This window comes from Nannospalax galili, unplaced genomic scaffold, assembly GCF_000622305.1.
Source record: "Nannospalax galili isolate Female #2095 unplaced genomic scaffold, S.galili_v1.0 scaffold786, whole genome shotgun sequence".
NCBI classification, from domain to species: domain Eukaryota; kingdom Metazoa; phylum Chordata; class Mammalia; order Rodentia; family Spalacidae; genus Nannospalax; species Nannospalax galili.
In genome coordinates, this window is record NW_008355774.1 from 751,168 (window position 1) to 767,153 (window position 15,986).

The 15,986-nt window shown below is 43.5% G+C and overlaps 1 protein-coding gene and 1 non-coding gene across 3 annotated transcripts in view; one reads left to right on the forward strand and one right to left on the reverse strand.

Moving 5' to 3' along the window:
- Nucleotides 1–12,276, reverse strand: part of Rbm6 (RNA binding motif protein 6) — a 127,853-nt gene extending 115,577 nt beyond the window's left edge. Inside the window, exon 1 of one of the 2 annotated variants that reach the window (XM_008853153.2) lies at nt 12,115–12,276. The gene's annotated coding sequence lies outside the window, so the exon portion shown is untranslated. The remainder of the gene's footprint in view (nt 1–12,114) is intronic. The other variant, XM_008853154.3, reaches the window with a different exon arrangement.
- LOC115067696 lies at nt 2,890–2,993 on the forward strand. Its single transcript, XR_003847068.1, has one exon. It is a non-coding gene; the product is annotated as a U6 spliceosomal RNA (small nuclear RNA).
- Nucleotides 12,277–15,986: the final 3,710 nt, after the last annotated feature.

The following is a 15,986-nucleotide window of genomic DNA, read 5'->3' on the forward strand; positions in this document are numbered from 1 at the left end:
CTGGATTCGCTAATGGAGACCAGGCTGGCCTCGAACTCACAGAGATCCACCTGCCTCTGCCTCCCGAGAGCTGGGATTAAAGGTATGAGCTACCACGCTCGGCTAACTAATTTTTTTTAAAAAAAAGAATAAATATGAGTTCGAGGCCAGCCTGGTCTACATAGTGAGTTCCAGGCCAGCTGGGGCTACTGGGGAGACCCTGTCTCAAAAAAAGACCAAAAAAAAAAAAGAATACTTCTATTTAAAACATATATTCTGGGCTGGAGAGATAGCTCAGTGGTTAAGAACACTGACTGTTCTTGCAGAAGATCCTGGTTCAAATCCCAGCACCCACATGGCAGGTACCAACTGTCCGTAACTCCAGTTCCATGGGATCCAACAGTCTCTTCTGTCCTCCACCGGCATTGCACTACGTGGGTGCACTTACCTACATGCAGACAACACATGCATACACATAAAATAAAAATAATAAATAAAATATTTTTAAAATGTGTATTCTGAGCTGGGTATGGTGCACTTGGGAGGTAGAGGCGAGGGGATCTCTGTGAGTTCAAGACCAGCCTGGTCTACATAGCAAGTTCTAGATCAGCTGGGGTTCCAGAGAGACTCTATCTTAAAAAGTCAAAAAAAATAATAAGAACAATAATAATTAAAAAATAAAATGTATATTCTGAACTAACTCCCAAACGTTGTCCTCTGACCTCTACACACACACAGTCACACACACACACACACACACACACACACACACACACAATAAATTAATTTAATTAAAAAGTTAATTTTTGAAAAGTTCAAGGCCTTCTGGGGGAAAAAAAAAGTATACTCAGGAGCATCATAAACTTTTTAGTGTACTAAGAATATTTCACATTCATCAATCATTTCCCGAGTAATTTTTTCAGCATCTATTTGTCCTTCATTTTGGAAATAGCATCTTAGCATTAACTTCATTCTCAATCTATGTGACTAATCCTACCATCTAGTTCAGTTAATCAGAACTCATCTTCACCAGTTATTGCTTTAAAAACAGGCATGTAACCTAAATCAAGCTGAGAATTTATCTCCAGGGCTTTTCTTATAACTACTGAAAAATTACCATGGATTTGTAAGCATTTCCTAACTATGACACCAGAAACACAATAAAAGGAAAAATTAAGTGAACCACCAAAATTAAATATGATAAAACAGTCCACAGGTCACCAAAACAGCTGACAAGATAGTTTTTAAGGATTCAGTCCATAGAAATGTCTAAAACAAGCAGTAACTATAGAAAACAAACAGCAGCCAGCAAGATGGCTCAGGGGGCAAAAGCGTTTGCCACACAGCCTGGTGATCTGAGCTCCATCACTGGAAACCACAGTTGGAAGGAAAGAACAAACTCCTAGATGTTGCCTTTTGATCTCCACATACTCATGTGGCACAAGTACACCTTCACTCATACACACAGTAATAAATAAAATTAAAAATTGGGCAGGTGAGATGCCTCAAGAGGGCAAAGGCACTAGCCACCAAGCCTGACAACCTGAGTTTGATCCCTAGGACTCAAATCGTGGAGAAGACTAACTCCCAAAACTTGTCCTCTGACCTCCACATGAAAACACACATTAAAGAAAGAAAATGTAAAAAATTAAAAGAAAAAGTCATTTATGTAGCCCAGACTGGACTCAAAATTGAAGTGATCGTTTGTCTCAGCCTTTGGATTACTGGAATTACAGGTATGAGCCACCATACCCAGCTTGTTTTGTACTTTCTTTCCTTTTCTTTTTCTCCATATCTAGCTATATAGACCAGGCTGGCCACGATCTCACAGAGATCCACCTGCCTCTGTCTCCCTAGCTAGTTAGTTAATGCTTGGTTTAAAGGTGCGAGCAATCGTGCCTCCCTTCTTTTTGTTTTTTGGATGAGGTCTCACATTGCTCACTTGCTATACAGCCAAGGATGACCTTAACTTCTAATCCTCTGACCTTCACATTCCCAGTGCAGAGATAACAAACATGCACCACTCCATCCAGGTAGATAATGATTTTGACAAGGCAACTGAAGAAAAATGTTCCAAAAAAGAAACCTATCCAAGATACTCCAGCCAAAAATAAACAAAAATTAAACAAGAATGTAAAGATTCAATACCATCAACACCAAGATCAAAAGGGCAAGAATCCTTTAAAATGTAGGTTAAAAAACTCCTAAAACGAAAAGGACCTATTTCTGTAAAATATATTAAGGCAAAAATGCAAGTAAAAGATGGGTGTAGTGGCACACACCTTTTTTTAAAAATATTTTTTAAAATATTTTTTATTATTTTTATGTGTATGAGTGTATTGCCTGCATGTAGGCAAGTGCACCCACCCATGTCATGCAATGCCCACAGTTGACAGAAGAGGCCAACGGATCCCCTGGAACTGAAGTTACAGACAGCTGCCATGTGGGTGCTGGGATTTGAACCCAGGTCTTCTGCAACCAGTGTTCTTAACAGCTGACCCATCTCTCCATCCTCCATAGATGGTAGGGTAGTGTACACCTTTAGTCCTAGTGCTCAGGTAAATAGGCAGGCAGATCTCTGTGACTTCCAGGCCAAGCCTGGTCTCCATAACAAGTTTCAAGCTAGGTAGGGCTACATAGTGAGACCCTGTCACAAACAAAAAACAAAAAAAAGAGGAAGGGAGGGAGAGAGGGAAGGAAGGAGAAAAGGAGGGAGGGAGGGAGGGAAGGAGAAAAGGAGGGAGGGAGGGAAGGAATGGTGACAGAGAGGGAGGAAGGAGGAAAAAACAAATATAGAAAAAGATGGCTCTCTTCACAAAGTACGAAATACTTGAAGAACTGTTTCAGAATGACTGCCCAAACCATTCAAAGATCTCTGGCAGGGGAAAAGTCTCAAAGAAAATTGTTCCAGTGCTCACTTCAGCAGCACAGATACTTATATTGGAATAGAGTGAAGAGGAGCATGATTCCTATGCAAGAATGTCATGCAAATTCATGAAACATTTCATATTTTTCATGCACATAAAATGAAAATAAGGAGCTGGAGAGACGGTTCACTGCTTAAGAGCACTGGCTGCTCTTGCAGAGGGCCTGGGTTGAAGTCTCAGCACCCACATGGTGGCTAACAACTGTCTGCAACTCCAGTTCCAGGGGATCCAACACCCTCTTCTAACCTCTGAGGGTACTGCGTGACACGGGTGCACTTATATACCTGCAGACAATACACTCATATACATAAGTAAAATTTTTTTTTTTTTTTAATCTTTAGCCTCACTGGGCATGGTGGCATATGCCTTTAATCCCAGCACTCGGAAGGCAAAAGCAGGCAGATCTCTGTGAGTTCAAGTCCAGCCTGGTCTACATAGTGAGTTCCAGGACAGCTGTGGCGACAGGGAGACCCTGTCTCAAAAAGACCAAAAAAAAAAAAAAATCTTTAGCCAGGCATGGTGGCTCACCCTTTTAATTCCAGCACTTGGGAGGCAAAGGCAGGTGGATCTCAGCGAGTTCAAGATCACCCTGGTCTACATAGTGAGTTCCAGGCCAGCTGGGGCTACAGAGAGACCCTGTCTCAAAAAAGACAAAAAAAATATAAACAAATAAATAAATAAATAAATAAATAAATCTATCTTTAAAGAAAATTATTCAGAACCAGACATTGTGACAACCACCTGTAATCAGTAGGCAGAGGCAGGACGATGAAGAGCTCAAGGCTATCCTAGGCTAGGTAGGGCTTAGGTAGACCCTGTCGCAAAAAGCCTAGGTTACATGAGACTCTGTCTTTAAAAAGGGGAAAAAAGCCAGTATGGTGGTGTATACCTATAGCCTTAGCCCTTGGGAGCTGGAGGCAGAAGGATCAGAAGTACCAAGTCAGTCCAGCAAGATGGCTCAGCAGGGAAAGGCACTTACTACCAAGCCTGATGACCCAAGTTTGACCCCAGGGACCCACATGGTGGAAGGAGGACTGGCTACCCAAAGTAGTCCTCTAACCTCTACAAACACACTATAACATGCACACGAATACACACACATACATACATATATGTGCATGCAAAATAAATGATTTTTTTAAAGCTCAAAGTCATCCTGACCTACAAGAGACCTAGTCTTCCCCACATGGTGGCTACGAACCGTCCTTAATTCCAGTTTTGGGGAATCCAAAGCCCTCTTCTGACCTTTGTGGCATTGCACGACACAGGTACACTCACATACATGCAGGAACTACACTCATATACATAAAATAAAAAAATTAAAAAGATCTATCTATCTATCTATCATCTACACATTTATTTTTACTTTATGTGTATCAGTATTTTGCCTGCATGTATGGAAATAGACCATGAGTGTACAATGCCCACAGAGGCCAAAAGAGGGTGTCAGATTCTGAACTGAAGTTACAGACAGTTATTAGCTGCTATGTGCTCTGGGAACCTGGGTCGTAAGAGCAGCCAGTACTCTTTAACTGCTGAGCCATTTCTCCAGTCCCACCTTGATTTGTTTGGTGTTTAGGGCTTTTTTTTTTTTGGTTTTTTCTTCTTTTTTCTTTTTTTAAGACAGGGTCTCCCTGTAGCCCCAGCTATCCTGGAACTCACTATGTAGACCAGGCCAGCCTCTATTGTCCAAGTGCTGGACACGGAGCTAAGATTTTTATTTTTAATTGCATGTGTGTGTGTGGGGTATTTGTATGTGAGTCCAAGTACCTGCAGAGGTCAGAAGAGGGTGTTGGATCACCTGGAGCTGTAGTTATAGCTAGCTGTAAGCTTCTCAAGTGGGTTCCTGGAATCAAACTTCGGGTAAGAGCAGTAAGTGTTTTGTTTTGTTTTGTTTTAAATCTTTTTTGAGACAGATTTCCCTGCAGCCCCAGCTGGCCTGGAACTCACTATGTAGACCAGACTGGCCTTGAACTCACAGAGATCCTCCTACCTCCTGAGTGCTGGGACTAAAGGCATGTGCCGCCATGCTCAGCTCAGTAAGTGCTTGCAAATATCATCTCTCGGATCCCTGCCTTCAATTCTTTGATCCTCCTACTTCAGGCTCCCAAGTGATGAGCTTATATGCATAAGCCACCATGTCCAGCAAAGCATTTATTTTATGTGTGTATGAGTGTATTGCCTGTGTATATGTAAGGGCACTGGTGTACTACAATGGCCCTGGAGGTCAGAAGAGGGTGTTGGATCCCCTGGAACTGGAGTTACAGATGGTTGTTAGCTACCATGTGGGTGCTATGAATGGAACCCAGGTCTTCTGTAAGAGCAGCCAATGTTCTTAAATGCTGAGCGATCTTTCCAGTCCCCCAAAACGTTTTTTAATTTTTTAAAAACTTTCATTAATGTGTATATTTTATGTATGTGTGTGCATGTACATATGGATATGTGAGAGCTGACAAACCACCATGAGCATGTGGAGGTCAGAGGACAACCTACAAGAACTGGTTCTCTCTGCACCATGTGAGTTCAGGCTTGGTAGCGAACAAATGGCCTTATCAACTGAGTCATCTCACCAGCCCCCAGCAAAAACATTCTGATCAAATACCTTCACTCTGGTTCACCTTGCACAAGTATAAGAATTTCAACTCTAGCATCACAATACCAATTGGGCCATCCTTGTTAAACATGACTTCAGCTCCAAAAAATAGTAATACAGAACTAGGAATCCTATTCTGTTAGCTTTAGCTGTATTATGCAATATGATCCTGCTAAAAACACTCAAATTTTTTCTAAAGTGAATGCTGTGTCCTCATAGGACACTCAGCTAAAAAGATTATGAGAGCACCAAAAGGTGGCCAAAGGTTTATTCGGTTATCCTACTCATTCCCAAAATCCAAATACACTTTTTTTTTTTTCAAATACAAACTTTTAAAAAGTATTAACTTTAACATGAACTCTTTACACTGGAATTAGAGCTGTCAGTAGTACCCTTACCTTGAAAACATGCCCCATTTAAAAAATTTACATGTACTCATTCCAATTTCAGTGCCTCTGAAGAGTCCTTCCTAGATCTAGAAGAAGGCCTGCTGTCTTCTCTCAACTGTTATCAGTTCTCTGACTCCATCTCCAAAATTAGGATTCTCCTGATTGTAGACGCCTTGTCTACCATCATCCCACACTCAAAAGTGAATTAAAAATGGATCAAAGGTGGGGTATATTGGAGCATGCCTTTAGTTCCTGCACTCTGGAGGCAAAGGCAGGCGGATCTGTGTGTTCAAGGCCAGCCTGGTTTACAGAGTTCCAGGCCAGATGGAGCTACAGGGACCTTGAAATCCCTATATACCATAACTCATCTCTTGAGCTGCCTATATTTTCCGAAGAGCTGGTAATTCTCTAGGGCCCAGGCTGGCCTTGCATTCATGATCCTCCTGCTTTTGCCACTTAAATTCTGGAGATTCCAGGTATGTACCAAGCTAAAGTTTTCTATTTTGATTTTATTTTCAATTTGCTTTTTCTTTCATTTTCAGGAAGTCATTTCTAACCTGAGGTCATCAAACTTTTCCTATGTTTTATGAGTTTTGTAATTTTTCAAAAAATATTTTATTTGCCAGGCGTGGTAGGCCAAGCCTTTAATCCCAGCACTTGGGAGGCAGAGGCAGGTGGATCTCTGTGAATTCAAAGTCAGCCTGGACTATATAGTGAATTTCAGGCTAGCCCCACTACAGCAAGACCCTGTCTCAAAAAGACCAAAAAAAATATTTTATTTTATGTGTATGAGTGTATTGCCTGCATGTATGTAAGGGTACCCATGGCATGCAGTGCCCATGGAGGTCAGAAGAGGGCATTGGATCCCCTGGAACTGGAGTTACAGATGGTAGTTAGCCACCATGTGGGTTCTAGGAACCAAACCAATGCTCTTTTTTTCTTTTCTTTGGTCTTTTTAAGACAGGGTCTCATTATGTAGCTCTGTAGTTCTGACTAGCCTAGAGCTTGCTATTAGACCAGACTGGCCTTGAACTCAACAATCCACATCCATATCTGTCTGCCTCTGCCTCCTAAATGCTGGGATTACAGGTCTGTACCACCACAGTAGGCTGGATTGGGGTTTTTGTTTTTTTAATATTTTATTTTACATGTATGTGTGTATTGCCTGCATATAGGTAAGTGCACCCGTGTCGTGCAATGCTGGTAGAGGTCAGAAGAGGCTGTCGGATCCCCTGGGACTGGAGTTATGGACAGTTGTTAGTTGCCATATGGGTGCTGGGATTCGAACCCGGATCTTCTACAAGAACAACCGGTATTCTTAACCGCTGAGCCATCTCTCCAGCCCCTTCCTAACACATATATGTGAAACCCCAAGTTTGATTTGGTAGAACACTGTCAAAACAAACCAATACTCAAACATTATTTGTTCATCAATGTTCACAGCATTATTTACCACATCCAAAAGGCAAAAACCCAAGTGTTTATAACAGCTGACTGGATTTTTTCCTTTGGTCTTTTTGAGACAGGGTCTCCCTGTAGCCCCAGCTGTCCTGGAACTTACTATGTAGACCAGGCTGGCCTTGAACTCACAGAGATCCGCCTGCCTCTGCCTCCCGAGTGATGGGATTAAAGGTGTGCGCCACTATGCCTGGCTTTGGAGTTTTTTAAGGGGGTTGGTGTGGAGGTGAAGAGATGGCTCAGCAGTTAAGAGCACTAGCTACTCTTGCAGAGACGGCCAGGGTTCCATTCCCAGCACCCATACGGCCAGCTAACAACTCCAATTCCAGGGGATCCGACACTCTCTTCTGACATCCATAGGCACTGCATGACAGAGGTGAACTCACATACAAGCCAGCAATATACTCATACACATAAAATTAAAATAATAATTTTTGGGGGGGGTCCTTTTTGAGACAGGGTCTCTCTGTAGCCCTAGCTGGCCTGGATTCGCTATGGAGACCAGGCTGGCCTCAAACTCACAGAGATCCGCCTGCCTCTGCCCCCTGAGTGCTGGGATTAAAGGCGTGCACCACCACGCCCGGCTAAAATAATAACTTTTTTAAAGTACTCTAGGGGCTGGAGAATGGCTCAGCAGTTAAGAACACTGGCTGTTCTTGCAGAAGACCTGGGTTCGAATCTCAGCACCCACATGGCAGCTAACAACTGTCCGTAACTCCAGTTCCAGGGGATCTGACAGCTTCTTCTGTCCTCCGCGGGCACTGTACAACACTTACCTACATGCAGGCAATACACACATACACATAAAATAAAAATATAAATTTTTTTAAAATGAAATTTAAAAGTTAAAAAAAAAAAGATGGAATAGTATCCAATCAATTAATGGAATAAAATTTTGATACATACTATCCCATTGACAAACTCTGAAACCATTATACTAAGTGAAACAAATCAAACAGAAAAAGACAAATATTGTACCATTCTACTGAACATGCAAATTCAGAGAAACAAAGTAGAATAAAGGTTACCAGGAACTACAAGAAATGAGGAGCTTTCTGTTTAATGGTTACAGAGTTTCTGCTAGGTGAGATGAAAAGTTTTAGCAATAGCCATTGTTAGTTGTGATACCTTGTAGGTGTAACTAATGTCACTGAATTATATACTTTAAAATGGCTTGAAAGATAAATTTTGTTACAAGAGATGCAAAAACACATATCAAATAACAATTTTAAAGATTAACAGTACAATGCAAGGAAAAGTAATCCTAGCACTGTGGAAGCAGAGACAGGAGGATCCCTGAAGCTCACTGGCCAGTAGCCTAGTCTAACTAGCAAGCCCCAGGTCCTAGTGAGAGACTCCTTCTCTAAACAAGGTAGGGGGTCAGTGACATGGCTCAGCAAATAAAGCTGCCTGCCACCAAGGCAGACAATCTGAGTTTGACTCTCAAGACTCCCATAATAAAGGAGAGAGAACCAACTCCTCAAAGTCGTCCTCTGACTTTCACATGTGCACAACATATGCAAACCCACCTTCACCTCACCCCCACATAAATCAAAATGTAATATAAAAATTTTAAGCAAGGTGGGGGCTTAAAAGATGGCTCCACAGTAAAAAAAAAATGCTTACTGCTCTTGCAGAGGATCTCAGTTTGGTTCCCAGCACCCACACAGAGGCTCACGACTTCCTATAACTCCAGTTCCAGGGGATTTAATATCCTCTTCGGGCCTCCAAGGGCTCCTGCATGCATGTGATGCACATAAACTCACACAAGCACACATACAGATAAACAAAACTTTAAAAAAATTCTTAGAAGATGCCAAGATTGGTAGTGCATGCCTTTAATTCCAACACTCGGGAGACAGAGGCAGGCGAATCTCTGAGTTTCAGGCCAGCCTGGTCTAAGTTCCAAGCCAGCTAGGGCTACAGGGAGACCCTGTGTCAAAAAGACCAAAAACAACAAAAAAGAACAAAAAAGTACACAGTGAAACCCTGTCTCAAAGAATAAAAAATAAGGGCTGGAGAGATAGCTCAATGGTTAAGAGCAGTGGCTGCTCTTGCATAGGACCTGGGTTTGATTTTTGGCACCTGTATGGTAGCACTCATACACATAAAATAAAAAGAATAAATAAAACATTTTTAAAAAGAATAAAAAATAGGGGGCTAGAGAGATGGCTCAGCAGTTAAGAGCACAGACTGCTCTTGCAGAGGACCCAGGTTCGATTCCCAGCACCCACGTGGCGGCTACAAACCGTCCTTAATTCCAGTTCCAGGGGAATCCAAAGCCCTCTTCTGACCTCTGCAGCATTGCATGACACAGGCTCACTAACATACATGCAGGCAATACACTCATACACATAAAATAAAAATAAAATTTAAAAAAAAAAATAAAAAATAAGCAAGGTGGACAGCTCCTAAGGTACATGTGACTCCCAAAGCTGATCTCTAGCCTCCACAGGAACACATATGCATGTGCAAGTACATCCACACACATGTACCAACATGCACATACACCCATGTATACTACATATACAAACAAAAGTAAATAAACAATAGTGCAATATATCAAAACCTACTGACATATACACTTCTGGGGGAGGTCTCCCTGTAGCCCTAGTTGGCCTGGAATTCAATCTCCTGCCTCTGCCTCCAAGTGCTGGAATACTGGGATTAAAGGCATGTATCACCACACCCAGCTTGATATGCACACTTTTCTTTTAATGTGTATGAGTGTATTGCCTGCATATGTTTAAGTGACCCTACCTCACTCCCCCCTAAAAGAATGGAGACATTAACTTCCCCTTACAATTCTCCCATTGCAAATTCTTCATGTGAAAGGTCACAAAAGCCAAAGACTGGCCAGGCATGGTGGTGCATGCCTTTAATCCCAGCACTCAGGAGGCAGAGGGAGGGGGATCTCTGAGTTCCAGGCCAGCCTGGTCTACAGAGCAAGTTCCAGGCCAGCTGGGGCTACAGGGAGACCCTGTCTCAAAAAGACAAAAAAAAAGTCTAGGATCCTAAAAGAAAATAAATCTAGACTTATTAGATTTATAAAATTCTGTAAGGAAGGCTGGGAGTATATGTAGCTCAGTAGTAGAAAACTTGCCTAGCATGTGAAAAACCCTGAATTTAATCACCAACAGGAGTGTTATGACTGTTCAGAGCCATTTCTTACCTATTCTATAGATTAAACATTTACATAAATGTACTTAAGGGGTTAAAGCTCAAATTCAATTTGTTTTTAAATTGTCTCAATGTAGCCTAGGCTGGCATCAAACCCAACATCCTACTTCAACCTCCTAAATAAAGCTGGGGTTACAAATATGCACCACTAGGTCTGGCATCAGATTCAACTTTTGAGTTTCACTAAAATGGTATTATGTCACTACTTTCCACGTTGTCATTTTTTTGTGTTGTTTTGTTGGGTTTTGTATTTTTTTTGCCGGGGGGGGGGTGTCCATGTAGCCCCAGCTGACTGAACTTACTACATAGGCTAGGCTGGCCTTGAACTCACAGAGATCTGCTTGCCTCTACCTCCCGTGCCACCACGCCCAGCATCATTATTTTTTAAATTTATTTATTTCTATTTATTTTATGTGGAGTATTTTGCCTGCATGGTCTAAGTGCACCCATATCATGCAATGCATGTGGAAGCCAGAAGAGGGCGTCGGATCCCCTGGAACCAGAGTTACTAACAGTTGTTAGCAGATATGTGGATATTGGGAATCGACCCTAGGTCGGTTAAGAACACAGCCAGTGTTCTTAACCATGGAGCTATTTCTCCAGTCTCCAACGTTGTCATTATTAACTGTTACTCAAATGACACCTTTTCCTAGGAGCCTCACAAGTTTGGTAACTGTGACATATTTGTATCATACTGGTGACGTTATTCAACAGGAAGTTTAAGAGTAACAAAGCTGGGGCATAATCCAGAGTTCAAAAAAATGAACCAGGTGACCAGGCGCATAAAAAATTCCAATTAGTCTGAACTTCACAAGCAATCCTAGAATTTGCAATTAAACAAACAAACAAATAATACAACTACCCTCACACCTTATGTGCCTTACAAAACAGGCCTTTTCCTTTTATTAAAGACATGGGATCCCACAATTGAAACCATTCACACGTCAATTTTAAAGTTAAAAGAAAATTACATATTAACAATGCCAAAAGGAATCTAAAGCACTTATAGGTGAAAACATCACTCTCCTCCCACATACACCCAACCGGTGCAGAACCCACTAGTCCGCTCGCCCACCTCCCAGTTCTACGGGCCCGTGGACCAGATTCTGAGCTCTCACACCTTCCGGTCCGGCAAAGTTCACTCGTGTCTGGACTTCAAGGTGGGCGGTCAAGGGTACTTGCTGGAGACAAGAACTTCCTATCTAGTGATGCCTCTAGAACTGGACCAGAAACAGCAGGGAGGAAAGAAGGGGGTGGGGGTGGGGGAAGCCCGCCTGCAGCTCCACAGATTGGAGCGCCGAGCCCCGACCACGCGCCGGTCCCTTGCCCGACAGCTGGCCGCTTCGCGGTGGGACCGGTATTTCTACCGCCGCCCCGGGCCCCACCCCGGGCCCGCGACCGTTCCGCGAGCGGCGCCTCCCTCACCGCACCGCCGCTAGGTTGTCTTCGCGAGCGAGGCCGCAGCCAACCCGCGTCTTCGAAGTTGCGGCTTCTAGGCCGCGCGTGCCCACGATTTCCAGAGCCGCCCGGACCGCTGACCCTTCCCCAGCAGCTCCGGCACGCCCTCTCTCCCGTCCTGGGCCCTTACCGAAGCAGCGCAGCACCCGAGGCCCGCTCCTCCTACTCAACCGCCGACACCGACCCAGCGTCCCGGAGACCGGAACTTCCTCCCCGCGGGCTCCTGCTTCCACAAAGGCGTCGCGCCGCCACTTCAGCGCTCAGCCCGCCGGGAGATGGAGTACGGCGGCGGGTCCCGCTGCCTCTACTCCCGCCGTGCCTCGCGCGCGGGGGCTTGCCTTCTTGGGGCGGGGCGTAAAGGCAAGCTGCTAGCTGCTGTCCAATGGAAAACCAGCTTCCCCGTCCGGTGGGGCCTGCTGGGAGTTTGGACTCAGTGGCATGGCCGCTTGTCCTCTGTTCCGGGCTTCGGAACTGAGTAAGATGTGCAAATTATTGGTGGCTCTGCCATCCTTAGATTTACTCCCTGCGGGATCACGACATTCCTGGCCTGCCCCGCTGGAGAGCGACTTATTGTCGGTTCGTGTGAAGAGAGCGGAAGAGAGCCTCTTCAAACTTCATCCGTTGAGGCAAAGGGTTGCTGGACGTGCAGGCACAGAACGTCCTTCTATCCGACACCAGAGAATTAAGTGCAAAAGAATTGCTTTGGTTGGAGAAGCAGTGCGTCACAAAGTCTCCTCCTTTTTGTTCTTTCTGATGGGTTTCCGGCATTCCAGGTCAAAAACTCCAGACAGACATCATTCATGTTAAAGGTTCAATAGTTCAACCCATAAAGGAAACCCCACCCGAGTTCCACAGGGCCTTGCCTGCTAGCTCTGAGCAATAAATGTAGCCAAGCGTGACTCGTGCAAGACCATAGAAACTGAAAATCGTAATTCTAACGGAAAAACAAGGCAACTCGGCTTTCAATTTGCAGGCCTCCTCCAGAATCTTAACGGCTTACATCTTCCAACAGCTGACTCCCAGTTCCCAGGTAGATTATCTACACTGTTGAGAGGCTTGCTGGTCCCAGCCACCTGGTGTTTGTGTCAGTAGGCCCCCGGGAAAATAACCTGATTTTGTAGCCTTAAGTTCAACATTTTAAGATCAAAGAAGGCTGCCATAAGATGTGCTCATATAACATTATAAAATAGAGGCTGGAGAGATAGCAGTTAAGAACAGTGGTGGTTCTTGCAGAAGATCCAGGTTCGAATCCCAGCACCCACATGGCAGCTAACAACCGTCCATAACTTCAGTCCCAGGGGGTCCGACAGCCTCTTCTGACCTCCCGGGCATTGCACGACACGGGTGCACTTACCTACACGCAGGCAATACACGCATACACATAAAAAATAAATATTAAAAAAAAACAGGTTTTATTGTAGAAAAAGGTTGTTGGATTGAATGGCTTTTAAATTACCTTCCCACTTTTAAAAAAATTTATATTTTTATTTTATGTGTATGTGTGTATTGCTTGCATGTAGGTAAGTGCACCCGTGTCATGCAATGTTGGTAGAGGTCAGAAGAGGCTGTCGGATCCCCTGGGACTGGAGTTATGGACGGTTGTTAGCTGCCATGCGGGTGCTGGGATTCGAACCCGGGTCTTCTGGAAGAACAACCAGTGTTCTTAACCGCTGAGCCATCTCTGCAGCCCCCACTTTCACACTTTAGGCAATTTGTTGGGAAGTCATTGAGATGGCTCAGCAGTCAAAAGCACACTTGCTGCTCTTCCAAGAGCACCAGAGGATTGGTTCCCAGCACTCACGTTGGACGGGTCACAGGTTCACATACATACATTTTTTTTAATCTTTTTTTTTTTTTTTTTTTGGTCTTTTTGAGACAGGGTCTCCCTGTAGCTCCAGCTGTCTGGAACTCACTCTGTAGACTAGGCTGGCCTCGAACTCACAGAGATCCCCTGCCTCTACCTCCCAAGTGCTGGCACTAAAGGCGTGCACCACCACGCCCGGCTTTTTTTTTTTTTTTTTGCTATTTATTTTATTTTATGTGTATGAGTATATTGCCTGCATGTATGGGAGTGCACCCGTGTCGTGCAATGCCCGCAGAGGTCAGAAGAGGCTGTCGGATCCCCTGGGACTGGAGTTATGGACAGTTGTTAGCTGCCATGTGGGTGCCGGGAATCGAACCCAGGTCCTCTGAAAGAGCAGTCAGTGCTCTTAACTGCTGAGCCATCTCTCCAGCCCAAAATTGTTTTTTAAAAAATTAAAAGGCAGGTGTGGCCAGGTGTGGTGGTGCACGCCTTTAGTGCCAGCACTTGGGAGGTAGAGGCAGGGGATCTCTGTGGGTTCGAGGCCAGCCTAGTCTACAGAGTGAGTTCCAGACAGCTGGAGCTACAGGGAGACCCTGTCTCAAAAAGACCAAAAAAAAAAAAAAGCCAGATGTGATTGCATACATCTTTAATCCCAACACTCTGCAGATGTAAGATGGAAGCCAGCAGCCTGGTCTACATAGTGAATTCCAGGCCAGCTGGAGTTACAGGGAGACCCTATCTCAAAAAAAAAAAAAAAAAATTGGGAGCTGGAGAAATGGTGAAGTAGTTATGAGCACTTGTTGCTCTTGCAGAGGACCTGGCACCCACATGAAGGCTAACACCAGCTAAAACCTACCTTCCTGGAACTCCAGCTACAGGGGATCTAAAGCCCTCTTCTGGCCTCCAAGAACACTGCATGCATGGGATGTACTTACATGCAAACAAAACATTCATACACGATAAAATAATTTTTATGAAGAACTATATGAAAATTGAGCATGGTTAACTCAAAGCCTCTAATCCCAGCACTGAAAAAGCACTGGCAGGAAGATCAAGTGTTCAAGGCCAGCCTGGGATAGATGCAGAAAGACCCTGTCTAAAAAGAAAAAAAACTTTCTGTGTGACAATTACTTTATCAGGTGCTGAAGATACAGGTAATGATTTTGTGCCCTGGTGGAGGGAAGGTGGTTATTAGAGACAAACAGTAAATAAACTACAGTATATAATCTGGTGGTGGTAAATGCTATGGGGAAAAAATAAGGGAAACAGTGGTTCTGGAGAAAGTTATGTAAATTTAAGTTACAAGTGTTATATAAAGTTATATAAGTTTAAGTTATAAGTGACAGCCTCATTGAGATCTTAGGATAAGGACCCAAAGAACCAACCCACTGAGAAATCCAGGGAAAGAATGTTCTGGACAGAAAGAAGGGCAAAGCCTTATGTGCATATGTCTAGAATTTTTAAGAACCAGTAAGGAATCTGGTTTTAATAAGTATTTTGGGAAAAAGAAAGAACCAGTAAGGAATCTGAAAGAGTTGGAGGAAGATGAAACCATTGAGGAAGGAGCGGATCATCTCATCCATACTGTTACAGGCTGCTGAGGTACGTTTTGTTTCTGTAAGGAAAGAGAAGGAATGCTATTTGGGGGCTATAAATAGGGGAATATCATGGCCTACTTGACTTCTATATTAACAGAATCCCTCTGACTGTCATGTGGGAAAGAGATGGATGATGGGAAAGGCAGAATCAGGCCACCCTGATAGCAGGCTATTATTGTTGAATACTGCCACCATAAAATATAGTGTTTCTACCAGGATGGATGCAGTAGAGCCAAGAGATATGGATTGGGTTGAGGAATAGAATGCAGGAGGAACAGTTTTGATAAGATTAGGAGCTCTGTTTTAATTATCCTGAAGGGCTGTTTGGTTAGTTGGCTTATTCATTGGAGGTTTTTGATTTGGTTGTTGATTATTCATCTTATTTTATTTTTGAGAATTTCGTACATGAGTATTGTATGTGTGTTATTTCCATCCCTCCCAGTCCCCCTCCAGCTCCTTCCATGTCCCCCCAACTCCCTCTCAATTTCTTGTCCTCTTTTTATCATTACATGTACATATATACATTTATAAACATACATTTACAAATTTTATGTATATATTTATAAATATATACATAAAATTTATAAATATAAATATACA